Here is a 14,408-nt window from a genome sequence, read left to right on the forward strand (position 1 = left end):
CCCCTACAAGCAGCAGTTCAGTATTTGTTGATGCGGCATTCCCGGTGACTTTAGAGACCACAACTATCACAGATAGTGAAAATACAGCATAGACTGTAAATATATACAATATATAAAACAAAGGAAACCAAGGCTCAGAGAGTTTAGAGGAATTGCCCGAAGAGTCCAAGGTCATTCATCTGATGGGCATCAGAGTCGGTGCTTGAACTCAGGTCTGTCTGAATCTTTGTTCCATCTACTACCACCTCCTGCCTATCAGGGTTCTTGGCCAAAATTATATATGAACAATTGCCATTTGTGGAGTTTGGGTAAGGAGGATTCACTCTGATGTTTGCAACCTCCCCTTTGCTATGCTCTTCTTTATTTCCCCTCCTGCCCCTCTTTTGTTTGGTTTTGGATGGTCTATGAAGGCTTTGTCATTACATGAAAGGTCCTTTCAAGCAAGTGAACCTGTAGGTAGTTCCTGCTGTAATACACAAATCTTTCCAAGGAGGGAGCTGGGGAAAGAACAGGACAGTCAAGCTAGGAAGCAACTCTAATTCAAGTTCATACATGAACTAGTAAAAGGTGCTCCTACATTATTCTTGTGGTATTAAACTCTAGAACAGGGCAGATGGGAAGTGAGGAGTCACAGGGACATCTGCACCACTCCCCCCCTTGACCCGGCCCTGGTCAGCCTTCACAAATCCTGGTGATTCTTACCCCTCTGCATTGAGGAGCATTGCCTCTGTGTAAGCGTTTTCAAACAATCACTGTCATTTTGTGGGAATTTAGATCCAACATATCCCTTTTCACAGGTCCCACAATGCTTCAGTGATGCACTGCCTTGATGAGTTTGACAGGCATGACAGAGGAAAGGCAGGAGGGCGGAGAAGAGAGAGGATTAACAAGTGTCTGCAAAGTGGCATTTATATTTAGAATTTCCTTTCCTTTCAAGGGTTGGTGTGCCAGTCAGGGCTCTTGGTATAAACAACACAGCCCATCCTAGCTCATTTCAGTAGAAAGAGAATTTATTAAAGAATACTGGATAGTTCACAGACTCTCAAGGGCAGCCAAAGAGTGCAAGCAACATAAAGATAGCTAGCCAGGGAGGTGCCCAAACCATGAAGTGAGATTTACACCTTCGAAGACCGCCCCCCACACACACACCAGCGACACCCCTGGCCACGGATGGACATCACAGCTTTCACCAAACACGATGAGCACTGAACACCAGAACCTGGGACTCTGACACCACCAAGGCTGCATGCCTCCACTGCCCCTTTGGTCAAAGGGAAGGCTCCTAGCGGCCCCTCTAACTTCTGTGCCACTTCTGAGCAGAATTCCTTCATGGACCCATTTGATTGGTGGAGCTCAGGTCGTGTGACTAAGGGACCTCCCTGATCTCAGAGCCATTGGCTCCCCAAAGGGAGACCATTATCAACTTGCTAACTTGCTGAGTGACCGCTGGGAAATAGCTGAACCTCTCTTGTTTTAATTTCTTCATCTTTAATATGGAGGATTCAGCTCACTGTGCTCTAAGGTGACATTCAGCTCAGAAGTGTTATGATTTGATCATTCTGAGCATCTGAGAATGTTTTATTTAGCTTGCAACCACCCCAGGATATTTGATAAAATCTGATCATTTGGACAAGCCCCAGGAGAGGAACAGATCAGAGCCTGCGTTGGGTGTGGGAAGCCCACCTGGTGGGAGAGTGTGTGTGTATGTGATGGGGGTGGGATGGATGCTGAGAGTAGGGACACTTTTGGAACCAGAAGGAATTAAATATTATTCACCTTTCTTTTCTTTTCTTTTCTTTTTCTTTTTCTTTTCTTTTCTTTCCCTTTCTTTTCTTTCCCTCCCCTCACCTTCCTTTCCCTCCCCCTCCCCTCCTCCCCTTCCCTCTCCCTCTTCCCTCCCTTCCCTCCCCTCCCCCTCCCCTCTCCTTTGCCTGTCCCCTCCTCTCTCCCCTTCCTTTCCCTTCCCTCTCCTCCATTTCCTTTCCTTTCCTTTCCTTTCCTTTCCTTTCCTTTCCTTTCCTTTCCTTTCCTTTCCTTTCCTTTCCTCTCCTTTCCTTTCCTTTCCTTTCCTTTATTTCTAGCTCATTTCAAATATGGAAACTGAGCCTCAGAGAAGGAAATAACTAGTCCAAGTTCACACAGCTAGTTAAAGGCAGAACTGAAATCAGCATCAGCTTTCCTGCTTTTCTGTGCTAATTCTGATGAATCAGCAGTGGCTGCCTTGAGCACTGTCATCAGGAAGCTTCCCAGGCCCTTTGGGGCTCAGTGGGAAGAGTGCTGTGACTGATGAGCAGTGTCTGTCATGGCCATGGAGGGGAGAGGTCTGATTTACCAGGCCTCATTATAGACTCCAACTGCAAGTGTGACCAGAGGCTCTCTCCACAGAGAACCAAGGGGAAAGAAGGGTGGAAAACTACATAACCAGTTCAATAGAAGACTCTTGAAATTACCTAGTCCAAAATTAGGAGGTGGTAGTCAATGTATGCCTAGGAAACCGGCTCACACCTACAGTCAGAGTTACGCTGGGAACAAATAGTATTGCAAACTGAAAAAAAAGGGTGTGTGAAAGCCAGGATGTGAGAAATGGTGGCAATAAGTTCCTAGAAAAGCAGAACAAGATAACAAGTTAGAGACACATTATACTGTGTGCACCCAGAAGTTTGGGGGGATTTTTTATGTTGCTTTAACATAAATCATTGCTTAGATAGTCCAATTAATAGATTTATTTTCATGAGCGCAGGTATGTGTAAAAACCACATGAACATTTATATGGGTCAATCCCTCCATGCCTATATTTAATTCTAGTGAATAACGATGATGATGATGGTAACTATCTTCTATAATCCTCATGGCAATCTTGTGAGATAAACACTATCATCATCACTGTTTTACAGATGGGGAAACCAAGGTTTAGATGGACTGAGAGACTGAACTAAGGTCACACAATTAATAGGTGGCAGAGCTGGGATTTGAATAAACTCAGAATTCTTCCCCTTTATGCTAATTAAAAGCTGGACCCAGCCTGAGTCATGTTTGAGAATTTGTGGAGGTTACTAGAAGTGATGTATGGGCCTTTCTAGAACTAGCCCTGAAATCCCAAAGCCCTCTTAATAGGAAATCGACATCATGGTCTTCCTCTTGTTTTCATCTACTAGAATTAAAATTACCAAACTTCTGAGCCTCTCTGGGAAAACTAAATGACCCACCACTGCAGAGGAAGCTCATGGGGTTTGTGCACAGCTATTTCCCATCTTCCCCAAAACACCAACATAGCCAGTCCAGGTTAAAGGATATCAGCACTACCACACACTCTTCTTTTTCCCAAATTAATCAAGAAGTAGGAATTTCTGACAAATGCCATCTGCTGATTTTTCAGAGAGACAAGTTTTGGTGGTGTGACCAGCAGGTGCCTCGGCTTTTTCTAGCATGCAGTACCAAAATAGTCACCATGGCAACCCTGGGAGGGCAGACTTCCAAAGAGATGCATTGTGAGCACAGAAACTCTAGAGCACTTTCAAGCAAGAAGGAAAGAAGCTCAGCGGGCAGGTTTCCAATGGTGGGAGCAGGGGCTTTTCCTCACACCCCCAGGCCGGACCCCAAGCTGCTGTGTACCTGGTAGAGCCACGCCATTGGTCACCCTGGGACTGGTGCTTCCAGGAAGAGAGGGGAAATGAAAATGTGTGGGGTGTGGCAGAGTGGGCAACTCCCAGATTTTTTGTAGGGAAGAAGTAGCTTAGAGGAGGGACAAAATGTGTGTAGCCCTGGGCTGGGAGGCAGGAGACCAGGGTTATAACTAGTGACCCCGGGCGATTTGACCTCACCTCTCTGGGTCTCAGCTTCTCATTTTGAAATGGGGGTGGTGAACTCTGCCTCATCGCAAGGGAAATAGAGGATATGATACCATGCTTGTGGAAGCCCTCAGGAAGACGCTCAGTGGGCAGCACAGAACAAAAAATGCAGAGAGTTGGGGGGTCAGGAGGCCTGGTTCCTGACCAGGCTGTGCTACTTTCTGATCCTGTTACCTTGGGCAAGTCATAGAACTTCCCAGACCTTAGTCTCCTAACCTTCCGGGGACACTAATGAGGTACAGAATGCATGATCAAGGAAATGAGTTTGTGTGCTGTCCTCTGAGCTCCTGGGTCTTCTTAACCCTGACTCCTCTGTGACCTGGGATTCCACACTCCCCTCTAGTGTTAGAAGAACGCACCAAGACAGAATTCAATACACGAGGCTTTGGAGGCACCTGAGTGGCTCAGTAGGTTAAGTATCTGACTCTGGATTTCAACTCAGGTATCTCACGGTTCATGAGTTCAAGCCCTGCATTGGGCTCTCCACTGACAGTGTGGAACCTGCTTAGGATTCTCTCTCTCTCCCTCTCTTTGCCCCTTCCCCACTCTCACTCTTTCAAAATAAATAAATAAGACAACAACAACAACAACAACAACAAAAATCACTAGGGTTTTACTTGGGAAACACCTGAGAGAAAATGGGGAGGGAGCCGGGAGAGGTCAGGAGAGACCTGGGAAGCCATCAACCACATGCAAGTCTGACCTGAATGCAAGAGGGAGGGAAGGAAGGTTGCAAAAGTATCCTGGACTCCTGTGAGCTCCAGGAAGTTTCAGTAAGGCCAAGAGTGAGTCTTCAGCCAAAGTCACTTATCTGAGATGCCCCTGTCCCTTGTGACCTAGCATCTCTGCCCTACTCAGTAACCGATTGGCTGGGAGCAGCCCATAGGAAGTGTGACCTCAACCCAAATGTGAGTGCACAGCATCTGGGGCCTTTGGTCAATTTGGCTCCCTGTCTGCCAGTTGTATTGATATATTTGCATGGTCACCATACCTACCTGATCCTGACATCTTTCCCTTGGCCACCCACATCAGGTGCTTGGTCTCAGGCCCACACCTTCAGGAGCCTTATACTACATACCCACAGTCTCCTCACCCACAATATTATAGGAACTCAGGCACAATGATGTGTCAGGACCCCAACTCTGGGAGAAACATATTTCCCACTTCTTTATTAGATCACATAGCAAAGCTGCACATGCCCTGTGTCTCCATCTGTACTTGAATGCACACATGTGTAGGTATGCGTGCTTAATTGTCAGTGTGCATGCAGATGAATGGGTATATTTTCATAAGTGGATAAGCATGTATATTTATGTGTACGTGTGTGTGAATTTATACAATGATACCATTAGCACTATGCTAAGCATTTTACACACAGTATCTCTCACTTTTACAAGTATCTATGAGGTAGATAAGCAGATATGTGTCCAGCTATTATCTTCTTTTCAGCCTAAACATTTTCCCCAACATGCCACTTGGGTAATATAAGGTAGAGCCATGGATTGAACCAGGAATGTTCCTCTTCAAAACCTGAGCTCTTGTCCTCTCCACTACATCCCTACCCCCACCCATTCATATGACCATTTGTTGCATGAAACCACATATGCGTGCATATATAAGAAAAATGAAGAGAATTATACATGGAGACGTATGGATTGATTATAGATCGATGGCTAATGTAGGGACATAGTTCCAAAAGCACCCCCTCCAATATGATTCTATTAGTATGTGTCATCTGGAAACACATGTTGCATCCTAGCTGCAAGAATTTCTATACAGTAGGCCACAGCACAGATTTTGGAGCATTTAAGAAATTTGAGGCTCTGATTCGTCTAGTATAATCCTACAGGAGATCTCTTTTCTTGTCCTTCCCCCAAACCCTTGCTGATCAGGGCAAGTTTTTCAGCCTGCTTTGTGGAGTTTGTTTTGTCCTGATTAGGAGGTGTTTACCAAAAAAATAAAATAAAATCTACTCTTAACACCTTACTTTTCTGAATCATTATCTTTGCTTATTTCCTCGCAGTATGATATACTTGCCTGTAGAAATCTATTTATAATCAGTCTCAATTACCATCTACTGAGTGCAGGTACTGTGCTTGAGATTGTCATAAATTATCATATTTGATTTTGGTTCTTGTCAAATTGATCCCCATCTTATGGATGAAGAACCAAGGCTCTGAGATGTTGGGAGGCTTGGTTGAGTTTACTCTGTTCATAAGAGGGTGGAACAGAGACTGGAGCTGGGCTTTGCTGAAGCCCAGCTCTTTCTGCTGTAATAATACTCTCTAGGCAGAAGATTGTATCTGTCCAAATATATGATGTTCCAGGCTGTTTGTTAGTTCTGCTGTGTTCTGGGAGCCTGCAGGCCCAGCCAAGCCCAGGGGACTGCTTGGGGCCAGGGCAGGTAGACTTACCTGCAGAAGCAACAGCCTGCCTATCAGCATATCCACTTTCTTCCCATTTCCTTTCCCAGCCTCCTTCCTAGGTTCACAATGAGTGTCCAACTTCTGCCAGTCCTGACTGCCATTCAAACCTTTTTTTTTTTTTTTTTAATTTTGAGGAAGAAAACCATTGTGTGCACAAAAGGGTCCTGGTAACCAGAAGTGTCTGGAGATTTTGAGCTGTTAACACAGAGAGTGGCGGAAGTACTTTCTAGGACATCCTTATGGGCCCAAATGGCAGCTGGAGTCAACCTAGCAGACTTCTGGGCAGGTTTCCAAAGCACGGCTGTAAGTGGGTGAGGGCAGTAATGGAGGCCCTGATATTTGGAGAGCACTCAGGTTGTCAGTGACAAAGTTTTCTTCGTCAGTTTAGGTTTCTAAACCAATACCACAGACTGGAGGTCTTAAACAACAGACATTTACTTCTCATAGCCCTGGACCCAGAAATCCAAGATCGGAGTGCTGGCCTAATTGGGTGCTGGTGAGAACCTCCTTCACATTTGTTGTCTTCTTGCTCTGAATTCACATGATGGGGAGAAAGAGCAGAGAGAGGGAGCTCTCTCCTGCCTCATCTTATAAGGGCCTTAATCCCATCATGCAAGCTCTACCCTCATGACCTCATTACCTCCCAAAGACTCCATCTCCAAATACCAACACTTTGGGGATTAGGGTTTCAACATATGAATTGGGTGGGGTGGGGTGCCGCAAACATTCTGCCCATAGCAGAAATAGAGAGCCCTGTAGTTTTGTGCAATAAAACCAGGCCCCATACTAGGCACTGGAGCTGTGGCCTGAACAAGACCATCCAGACCCCACCCTAAGAGAGGCATAGTCCAGTGGGGGAGACCAACAGTTAAACGGGCAACACCAACACACAGTGATAAACACTTTGAGAGAGGGACATAAAGGCTCTGTTGTAGCACATGGGAGGGCACCTCACCTAGACATGCTGCTGGGCCTCTTGATTCATTTTCCATTTACATATGCAAAAGTAACTTAGAATTTGGGGTAGGGTGAAAAAGGAGGTGGTAGTTGTGGGCTTCTCAGGAGAGGCAGGTGACCTTCTGGAGCTGGGTACTTGAAGGGTGGGTAGGATTTTGATGAGCAAAGATTTGGAAAAGCACATCAGCCTAAGGAGATGGCCTGGTCCCTGGCAAAGGCATGAATGGAGGATATGTCCAGTGGACAAGAGCTCATCTCCAGGACCTATGCATAGAATGCATAGGGTAGGGTGGCAAGGGACACAGATGGAAAAGCAGATGGGAAGCAAGTCAGAGCCTTACAAGGTTTGGACTTTGTCCTACAGGTCCCAGGGAGCCATTGCTGGCATTTTGAGTGGGGCAGTGACACTGTGGGTCTGCATTTTTGAGATGGTTTCCTGGGAAGTTTGGATGATGCTGTGGGGAGGCCAGCAGGATGGGACCAGTCTCTAGTAGTGGTGTTGGTGAGTAATGATAAGGGCATCAGTCCTGGGGCAAGAGCTAAATCAGTGGTGTAGTCACCAGGCCTAGCAGAACCGGAGGGGGCACAGTCAGACAGCAAGCCCCAAACATGTCAGAGAAAAGTTGAAGGTCCCCCTGGAAGAGCCAGGTCCACCTTAGATCCAAGTAGCAAGCTCAAGGTTAGGAATGAAAAGCTGCCAGAGAGCTAGAGCAGGGCAAATGGAGGACCCCAGTGGGAGCAAGGGGCCAGAGTGGGGACGAAGCAAGGAGTATGAGGGCTACTGTTGGAAATTGGACTCAGGCTTCTCACTGAATGTTGGTGTGTTTATATGTGTGTGTTGGGGGGTGTGTGTATGTGTGTGTGTGTGTGCATGCATGCACGTGTGTGCTGGGCCATCTGTGAGTACCTGTGCACATGAACATGTGCTGAGCAGGGAGGAGACATGACTTGGGGATGGACCAGGAGGACAACGAGGGGTCCGGCTGGGTTGGATGAGAGACACGCTCTAGGTCTTGGTACCCACACAGCCAGTCAACCCTTGGCCACCCGTGTCAAAAAAAATGGAGAGCAATGGGCTCCTGTCTGGAACAGTTCCGGCCTCCTTGGTCACGCGTCAGACCAGGGAAGCAGCACCCTTAGCCACACGCAGCTGTCCACCTCAGCCGTCCAGCCACCAGGCCCTACACACCTGCTAAGTGACACCTGAGATATGGAGGATAATAACCTAAAGTCTTTTTTTTAGAAGACTTGAGTCAGAGTCCTTTCTGGCACTTTCCACAGGTTTCTAGAGGTTTTGTCCCCCACACTCAGGTCTGTGGAAACTGGTTTGTCTACAGGCTGGTCATCCCAGGGGGTTCCCGTGAAAACTTCCTGTCATGTCCAGGAGCAAAGCAGCCTGCTGGACAGTGAGCACACTGCCTGGTGAAACTCCAGACGAAAGCGAGTGGCATTTCCAAGACAATCTCCCCAGATCCTTTTCAGCACTGTGATTCCTTCCTTCCTTTCTTCCCTCCCCTGCTTGGCGGGAGCTATCTGCCCAGTGGAGCTCTGTGAGAACGTTTTGGAGCAATCCAGCCATTCTGCTGGATGGGGAGATGGCGGCTGGCTGACCCCTCGCCGTGGTGGGTACTGTACCCACAGCCCAGAGGTTGTCTGCCTGCCCTCCCTCCTCTCCTGCTGCTGACGCACACGTCCTATAATAAGCCTCTGTTACTTGGAGCTGGGGCGGCTCCATAGTAAGCCGAAACCGCTACTATATTTACACCCTTTCCACATTTAGACAAAGGCTATTTTTAACAGAAGGTCTATTTGTGGGGGTTGCCCGCGTCACACTCTGTTCACATGCATCTCACCATCCTGAGTCTATTATTTTGATTTCACACTTGTACCAGGTTTCTTTCCTTCCCTCCTTCCCTCCATCATTTTGCTTTCGTTTCTTCTTTCTTTCTCCTTCCTTTCTCCAGTTTCCTTCCTTTCTTTCCCCAAGAGGAAATCGGAATGAGAGGTCTTTGGCAGGCTGTGTTTCCAGAGTTTTTCTGGGGACACTCAGGGCCCCATCCTCATGGAGCAGAGTGGGCAGTGTGGCCAAGCACTAGACCTGTGGATTTTTTCAGTGCCAGTGGGGTGCAAGCACAGATCCCACTCCCTGGAGTCCATAATGGCCTCCAATTTATCTGGGCAGGATGCTGGGATATAGCCTGGCCTTCTTTCTCTGTAGCATTCCAGTTCTGTGTGTGTGTGTGTGTGTGTGTGTGTGTGTGTGTGTGTGTGTGTGTGTTGGGGTTGGGGAAGGGGTAGTTAGCAAGGTCAGAAGAAAATAAGCCAATAGTTTCATCATTCATGCAGAACCTTGTTTCAGCTTACAAGTTAATGTTATCAGATTTTCCTAAGAAGCAGAATTTTTGTTTGTTTTTATGAAAGAGGATTTCATACTTCCTAGATGCACGATCCACTGGTGGGAAGGGGGGGAAGTCAGTGGAATTAACACATACTAAGTACCTGCTGTGGTCAAATCTGGACCCTGACAATGGTGCTAAGGGCTGGTTCTGCCTGCACCCAGGCTACAGGTGAGGAGACTGAGGCCCAAAGAGATCTGGCAACTGCCCTGAGTTCAATTAGCTGCTAAGTGGCAGAGCTGGGACTTGAATCTACAGGTCTGGCCACAGACTGCATGCTGGCCCCAAATCTCATACCTACTGCTTCCTTCTCACCTCTCCAGAAAAATAAACAGACTTAATTAAGGCTGTTTCTATCACTTTCTGTTCCTGGTTTGGCTCCTGTCTTCAGCCCCCACCCCAGCTAGAAGAGACCCTTCCCACCTCGGAACTCTCAGTACTTGCATGTACTTCTCAGTACTTGAAGGTCCCCTTCAGACCCTGAATGGTAACTGATCTGAAATACAAACACATTGGAATCTAAAAGGACACCAGCCCGTGGGTCCCTGGAAAGACCTTGTAAACCCTCAAAGGTCTCAGAGAAACCCCATGTTGTCAAATCTTATTTTATTCCTCCAACAATTTGGATGGTGGCTTCAGAGTGAAGTATTTTTATTGTATTTCTAAGAGCAAAGAGTACTGAGATTTCGAATTCACCTCAGACTGTAGTGGAAGAGTACAGAGCCAATTGTAGGACACCTGCCCTCCTTAGCCCAGCTTCTACAGTGTCAGAAGACTCACAGAAACAAAATGCTCCCCGGGTCCCCATCATCAAGACTTTAAAATTGCTGACTCTGGCTCAGGCGTTTCTTGGAGACTCTGATAAGAGATTATTATCTACCTGGTGCCCTGCAGTCAGGAGACCCAAGCCCAGAAGCCTAGAAGCTGTGACATTAGGGCAAGTCACATTGCTTATATTCAATTTAATTTCTTCTTCCTTAAACTGATATACCAATACCACCTTTCCTACACGCTCTTTTCACAGTTTGCAGAGAAGTTTAAACAAGGGGATTCATGTGAGTGTGCTGCTTTGAAAGCTGGCAAATACTACAAGACCATCAGTTGCCAAGCTGATGTTTTTAACGTTAGTATAGATACGAAAGAGAGCTCAGCAAAGCCAAGTGACATGTTCAAGGTCACACAGCAAGTTAGTGGTTGAAATAAGGGTTTATAGTCCTGCTTCTCTCTGCAAAGGGCTGAAAAGAAATTGCAGGGCCAGTGGAAGGCTCGGATGCTGAGCTCTAGCAGCGCTGGGCCAAGTTCAGCCCAGAAATGGGGACACTGATCTGGGCTGGGTCCCATCGCTCTCCCCGGCTGACCCTCCCTGCACCTTTGTGCCAGCAGCTTCTCAGGCTTCTCAGCAGTGTGAGTGTCCTGCCTCAGCCAGTGCCGAAATCCCAGAACAGTGACAGAGGAGCCAGTGTCATGGGGCTTCTGGTTTCAGGATATACTGGAAAGGCGAGAAGGAAGCTTGTCTTCCCCTGGATCAGGGCCAGGGCCGGGTGGCAGGGCCTCCCCCGCCAGAAGCTGGGACGTTCCCCAGGTGCCCGGGCATCCCCAGGTCAGTAGGGCCGCCAGCACTTTTCCAAAGCATTAGCTTAAGTCAGAACATAAATCATACAGCCCTTCGCACAGACCAGATGTCTTGTCAGCTCAGACAAAACCTGTCCCAGAATCTGCAACCTGGTGAGGCCTGGTGTTCACCCAACTTAACGACTGGCTTGCAGAAAAGGAATTAAAGTCCCCTGTAGCTGCTTTTTGGAGGACTTGAGGGTAAGACCTCTTTGCATTGCCATAGCTTTACACCTTCCCTCCGTGACTCTGACCTTCGTGCCTTTGGCCACACCCTTCCCACCACCACCACCTGGCCTCCCTACCCTGGACCCTTGCCAAATTCCCACCTTTTTTCAAGGTCTGGGGCAGATATTACTCCCTCTGTGAAATCTGTTCTGGTCCTCTCTCCCAGTTAGGAATAACAAGAGCCCCTTCTCTGGGCTTTCAGCACCTTCTGTGAACATAGCAGCATGCCCCAGGCCAGGGCAGGAAGTAGCCGCATGCCCAGCCAAGAACAGAGGCGATGTTCGGTTCATCGATGGGACTGGAGTCAGGCTTCATTCTCACCCCTTCTCCTAAAGGCTGGAGCAGAGTCTCTGGGCTGGAGGACACTACTAAGGTAATAGACGCTGTGGTGCCCAAGCTGGTCATCTTCGGGGTGTGGGGATCTATGACCCTAGCCCCCCACCCCCCTTTTCCTGTTAACGACTCACTGTTGCCCCCTCTCCTGGAAGAACTGCCCTCAGGAAACAGGGGCTCCCTCTCCAGGAGGTTACAGCTTTCTCCCACACCTACTCCCAACCACACCCAGCAGGGCAACAACTAAGTGACACCATGGAGACCCCCTTGATGTGGGGGACAACTCTGCAGTGTGCTTTAGGCTCAAGTCAGTCCTGCTTTCACTCCCTCCCCAAGGATCAGGCCAAGGTCAGGCTTTACCTGAAACCCCAACTTAGGGTGCCCACCCAAACCAGTCTGCCTACCCACCTTTTAGCACTGAGGGTCCCACGTCCCAGAAACCCCTCAGTGTTGGACAATTGGAGCCAGTTAATTAGCCTTGATTGGGTGGCCAGATTTAGGAAATAAAAATACAGGATATCCAGTTAAGTTCGCATTTCAGATAAAGCATATATTTTGAGTATAAGTACGTCCCATGCAATATTTAGGACACACTTGTAGTAAAAAATTACTTGCTGTTTATCTGAAATTCAAATGTAACCAGATGTCCTCTATCTCATATGGTGGCCCTACCCACAACCACATCTGTGTTCATCCCTTTCCTTCTCCTCCCTCCCTCACTGGCTGTTCCTGAAGGGCACTCTCTCAACAAGCCACAGGTTCCTTATCTTAGGCTTTGCTTCTAGGGAACCTGACTTGAGACCGTCATTACCTCTTTCTGCTGTCCTTGGTGGCCAGAGAGGGCCCTCCATTTCTGCAGAACACCTCTCTTTGGCCCAGTATCCTGACATTGGATAGACAGGCCATTCTGAGGAGGCTCTCTGGGTAACCCTGGGGGGAGCCACTGACCTTAACTACATTCCTAAAGGACTGGTTTCTTGGAAACCTCAGGTAGATGGAAGCATCTAAAAATCTTTGTGACCATAGCCTCTTTTAGGGAGACTTTTCATCCACTCATGCGAGAGCTAATGTTGGTGGCTTACGACTTCACACTCTGGAGCATGAAGACTAGATGGAATGGTGTCTGGGGGACCTTCTAATGCAATTTAGAGTTTTCATAAGCCTGACATTTGTTTTTAGTTTGTAAAGCACTTAACTTACTATCTGGCACAAGGTAGTACTTACTAATACTTGCTACTAGTGTTTGTCATAAGCAATAGTGATAAATAACTTCTGATTCCCCACATAGCATAGTATTAATAAGAAGATGTCCAGTGGGATGCCCAGCTAAACAAATTTCAGGTCAAAGTCACCCAAAGATGGAGTGAGTTGTCTCAGAAGGTAGCGAGCTCCCTGTCATCGAAAGGAAGAAAGAGGGAAGGAAGACATTTATCTACCTGCCAGGGGCAGATAATTTCTATCCATCACCTCCTTTAATCAAACACTGGGGTGTTGTGACAGAGGCTGGATGACAGTGTGGGAGGTCATGCCAGCCTCTGAGAGGCTGGACTGGAAGGGCATAAAGGTCCCTCTTAGGAATGAATTCCAGAATCCTATGAAAACCACTGATACCCACATTTATGATAAGCCCACTGGCCTCTCTGGTGTCCAGGAATTTGGCAAATCATTCCAGGACAATATCCCAGACTCCATCCCCATACTTTTTAGAACGGTGCATGTTCCTGGACCAATTAGAGAACTGGCTTCCTGGAGGGAGAGAGAGAGAGAGAAAGAGGGAGAGAACTGACCCATGGACATTCAAGCCCCATCCCTTAAGTCCTCGAAATGCAGGAGACAAACTCATGCCCTTCTTCTTTTCGCCTGTCACTACACTCTGTGTGCTCTTTCGTCTTTCAAGCCCCCCCCCCTGCCCTGCTCCCTGCTCAGCCACAGCCTGGGGCTGAGACCTGCCCTGCCTCTGGCCCCACAACTGTTTGACTGAAAGAACTGGCTTTCTGCCCCTCCCCCACAGCTGTCACAAGGACACCCAGGGGTCCTTATTTCACATTAAACCCCTCTGTGCAAGCTTTGCCCACAGACACAAATCATAGGGCTGGAAGAGACTGTGGGGCCCCTACTCCAAACGTTAGCAGATCCATGAGTAGGGACCCCTCAAGAACACCCTGCCAAGGACCTCTGCTTAGCATCTTCCAGATGGAGATCTTGCTCCCAGCTGGTGTCACCCCTCCCAGATCTGAACTGCTCAGCTTCCCTGTGCCTACCCCTTCGTGGCCCTAGTGCTTCCGGAGATGGCACAGGATGTCCAGTCCTGATGGAAGGGGGTGTGCAAAGAGGGGCAGGGAGGCATCTGGGAAAGGGTGGCAAGGGATGAAGTGAGAAACAGGGTGAGTAGAAAGGTCAGAGAGAGAGAGTTGGCAGGGCTGTGCTCATTCTAAGAGGGACCTGTATATGCACCCTCGAAAGCTTTCTGTCATACTTTTCAAAAGTTTGTTGCTAAGGAGGTACCTCCTCAGCCCTCTGGAAAACTTGTCATCCCAAATAGCACTCTCTGAGAACTGCAGAAAATGGGGGTATTGTGGGACCTATCATGGTAACAAGAAAAGGATGGT

Source organism: Neofelis nebulosa, chromosome 12 (genome assembly GCF_028018385.1).
Source record: "Neofelis nebulosa isolate mNeoNeb1 chromosome 12, mNeoNeb1.pri, whole genome shotgun sequence".
Classification (NCBI taxonomy): Eukaryota; Metazoa; Chordata; class Mammalia; order Carnivora; family Felidae; genus Neofelis; species Neofelis nebulosa.